Raw genomic sequence first — 4,513 nt, forward strand, 5'->3', positions numbered from 1 at the left:
GGCGAAACAAAACATTCCATACTCACCCGACTAAAACAACACATATATAACATTGGGGAAGGCAAGTTGACCACCCCCCTCATTAACCACTTTCAGCTCCACTCCGTCAATAACCTCATAATTTCCGGTCTGGAATCTGAAGACCATTGGACCATTGGGCAGAGAAAGAGGGCCGAAAAATTATGGATTTTTAAGTTAGGCACAATCACGCCAGCAGGCCTCAACGATAACTAATCATACTCATAGGACACCCACCCGACAATCCGTTCAAAGTTCTCGCTCATGTAGTCTTCCTTCTCAGCTCCCCCGTTCGTTTTTCCCCCCCCCCTTTTTGGTTTTTCTCCCCTCTATGGCTACCCATGCTGCCTGGGTCCACTCAGGCCCCCCAAGGCACCACTTTAACACACATGCCTCGGGGGGAATCGATCAAGGGTTCTTTGGACCAGGGGCGTCATCTCTGCCACTACGCTACTATTCATTTTACATTTTTGGTTTCATAAATCCCCATTTTCTATTCTATTCACTAATATATGATATTACAGTATTAAATAAAATCACTTTCATAGTTAAAATTAATCCCTAACCGCGTCCACCTAGTCTTTTATTTTACTTTTATTTATTTGTCCTTCCATAAATTATTCAGACAGAATGACGCCCATTATTACTCCAACCCAGGCAGCAACTTTATTTACCCTTTCTCTGTCCCGTGGTCCTTGCAGACGTGCTCTGCCTGGGGATCATACCCTGGTCCCCCGTTAGAGGGAGCGGAGCTCTTCCAACCTTGTCACCACTACTCAACAGATCAATAGGCCAGTGCAAACAAATCATAATCATGAACCCTGAATCCAAACCCAAACCCAACCCTAACCCAGCCCGTGCCATTGATCTGGACACACAATCCGTTTTAAAACTACTTAAAAATAAATGTAAGAACTACTGTACATACAAAAACCTAAAGAATAATCCCCCAACCAGTCTAAATACAGGGGTCTGGGCATTTTTTAGCTCTAATGGGGGAGTTTTTAGGGGGGTTGAACCCGGGTCCTCCACATGAGAGACCGGGAGCTATCCTGGTAGGCCACAGATGGTCTTAAACATTCAACCAGAATACAGAGTTTTCTCTCTAAAACCGTCCAGCCACCGCCCCCTAAGGGAACCAATCGACAGGGACAACAACTTTCCCTCCAAAATTCAAAAATACTGGAGGGAAACCCTACAAAATGGCCGACCCTCCTAGCCCTATCACATCAGATCCACCCACACATACATTTACTGATTGGTGGCTTGAGCCTTGGGGGAGGGGCACACTTCCCTTCCTCCAACACTTTATAACCACCCGAGCTGTTAGTCCTATTACACAATCCTCTGAAGAAGCAGAATCCCTGCGAAACGTCAGGATTTTAACACTACTTAACGGTACGTCAGCTTCGACTTTTTGATCTTTTAAAAACTCTGGTTTTAAGCAACCTTGCTTTTAAACTATTTTAAATTTGTTTGTAATTATTAAAGTTAGTATTTTTGGATTGTCCTGGGGGGCTGCTACTATAGGCCTGGTTAAGTCTTAAAACATTTGACTCCTTTGTTTTTTTAAAAAAACTCTGGTTTTAAAGCAGCCTGGCTCTAAACCAGTGGGAGCCTTGTTTTTTCAAACTGAGGCTACAAATGTTTGTGGAAAACATCTGATAGTTATCGGCCTAGGCCTTTCCCCGGGTTTTTTTAAACAGTTGACTCCCTCTCTAAAAACTCTGGTTTTAAAGCAGCCTGGCCTGGACCAGATGGAGTCTTGTTTGTTCTAAAAACTAACAGGCTTAAACACCTGAGGAAACACTACCTAGGCCGTCCTCCTGTTTTCCAACAGTAGACTCTGGCCTCAAACAAACAAAAAGGACGGTTTTTTCCTTTTTTGCACTTAAGATTACAAACCTCTTTTCTTGGGTTCCTCCTCCCGGCCGGGACGAGGACCCACATCAGAGACATATTTTTATATTTTCTTTTTAATCGTTTCTGGATATAAAAATTTTTTTAAAAAAAACTAACTATCTGGAAATCTCCCTCTCGCTCTTCTCTGCACTGAGACGTTTTTTTCGGAGTTCCCTTCTGTTATTAGGTGACCCACCTGGCTGCGGGACACCAAAGGCACCTGAAACCACATCCTTCTGGACTACTGCCTTAAAAACGCCACCCCAGCTCCACCTAGGGGGGACCCAGGAACAAGCAGTCAGCAGAGTACTACGGGACCTAGGAGACCTCCACCTACACCACCAGAGAGACCCACGTGGCAACAGGACACCAAGGCACCCAAACCTCACCCTACTGGACCACAGCCCAAACAACAGCCCAGCTCCAGCTAGGCGAGGCCTAGGCACAAGCTATCAAGCTACCACGCCATCTACGGGTCCAGGGAGATCTCCACCTACTAAACATCAGGGTAAGAGCTCCCTCCAGTGATTTTCCAAAATGTCTTTTAACAGAGTGAAGCCCGTACCGTCGAGTGGTTTAGGACACAGACCACAGCTCACACATGCACACACAAACACATCCCCACAACCCCTGATGTCTGTAGGCACGCACTTAGCATCATTATGCAAGCATGGCAAACCACGCAGGATAACAGGCATGGACACAACACCCACATACACTTTACATCAGGCACCAGACCCGGCAACCCGAACGGCGTCAAAACAAATATTCCAGCTAATACAGGCTGTACACCACAAACAGGTAACAGACTATGCAATTTCTAGCAACACTTTCCCACCCGGGATGATGCGCCAAGTAACCAGATTAACAGACTTCATCAAACCGGCTACACCATCAGACACCACACGTCATAAGGTTCGAAACAATACAGACAACTGGATGAGAACTAACATGGTGATACTACAGGAACATTACACAAATACAATACATACCCTCGGTCATACAGCACACAACCCCATAGCCTTTCAAATAGCTTCTGGATGGGCGAGGAAACGTTATGGCCAGAGACTCCGGCCAGATACCATAACAACAACAGAAGGTATTTTGAACAGGCATAGGCAACATAACAACAGCAATAACAATAATAAACCTTCTACCACAACAAAGACCAGGTTGGAGGGCTCCCTCTCCACCATCCCGGAACTATCGGATGAAGACGAATTCCCACCACTACCAGTCAGCAGTAAGTTACCCCCTACAATTCAACCTTATTTAATTCCACAGGCCCGGACACCACTTCTCCCCACCCCCACCCAGTGCCAGACAACACTGGATGGCATACAACCTCAACCCCAACGATTGAGACAGGACCGCCCATATCAGACCAGCAGACAGATGACACTTCCTGTACCCCAAACCAGGCCCCCCCTACAACCGACACTACCTGACCACCCCATACCCAAACCACGACGTAGACTACTGAATGGACTACCGACCCACCCTAACCCTAACCCTTACCCTAACCCTAACCCTAACCCTAACCCTAACCCTAACCCTTACCCTAACCCTTACCCTAACCCTAACCCTAACCCTAACCACTACAAGGGCCCTCGACAAACCCCGAGGGCACCTGTACCTGTACTACCGACTTCCAGACTAACCCCTCCAGACCCAAACACCTCCACCCCTCCCACAGTGAGGGGCAAGAAAGTAGTCTCCTGGGGACCCGAACCGGTCTCCCAGGAGACAGGAGCTATCTTAAAACTATACCCCAAACTCTCCCCTATCGTACCGGCAGTGACTAGACGGAACTCCCTTACCACACGACTACCTCTAAGCTCCAGTACCTCCGACACACCGACTACCATTACAAAACGGACACAACAAATAGAAGCCCAAATCCATCAATTACCGGACACACACAACAATACCCTAGAACTCCAATCCATATCATTAAACACCCAGAATAACTCAAATGTCTCCACAATTAACCATGACACTATTTCCTCTTCCCCTTCTACACCCACAGGTGTTGCTGGTCCCCGGAATGGCGCAAAGGAACAGCGAGGAGCCCCGGTAACCACAACGGGAGGGTCATCAAACATGATGAGCGGGCAATTAAAGGCTAACAATGCCATTGAAACCGTATCTGAGACCTCCCTACCACCACTCCTCCTCGGAAGTCCACCTCCCACCGGTGCCATTCGGGGACCCAGCACACCTTCACTCCCCGACGATAGTCCCGCAGGACCCTCCTCCACCTCCTCCCCATTCAGCTTACCACTATACATTGCCACACCAGGTAATTATCACCCTACATCACACATTGCACGACACACCCGGAAACTCCAGGACTGGTCTTTCAAAGGCCGCAGACCAGTCCTGGTGTTGGGGGATTCAAACATCAACAGAATCCCCCCCCACAAAAACCCAGACTTACAACTTGACAGCTACCCGGGGGCCAACATGTACCACTTTTTAAAGATCTGTGAGAAAACTGTCCCCAACCCCAACACAAAAATAGTGGTCCTCTCCATTGGGATCAATAATAAAGACCAGGACCCCAGGCAGACTTCCTGCAAACAGCTAAAAT

General features: G+C 47.6%; 1 long non-coding RNA gene across 1 annotated transcript; it reads left to right on the top strand.

Moving 5' to 3' along the window:
* The first annotated feature begins 1,864 nt into the window (after positions 1-1,864).
* LOC133975608 (uncharacterized) lies at positions 1,865-4,216 on the top strand. The gene is made up of 3 exons (XR_009924767.1): positions 1,865-2,428; positions 3,088-3,163; positions 3,950-4,216. It is a non-coding gene; the product is annotated as an uncharacterized LOC133975608 (long non-coding RNA).
* The last annotated feature ends 297 nt before the right edge of the window (positions 4,217-4,513 follow it).

This window comes from Platichthys flesus, chromosome 19 (genome assembly GCF_949316205.1).
Source record: "Platichthys flesus chromosome 19, fPlaFle2.1, whole genome shotgun sequence".
Classification (NCBI taxonomy): domain Eukaryota; kingdom Metazoa; phylum Chordata; class Actinopteri; order Pleuronectiformes; family Pleuronectidae; genus Platichthys; species Platichthys flesus.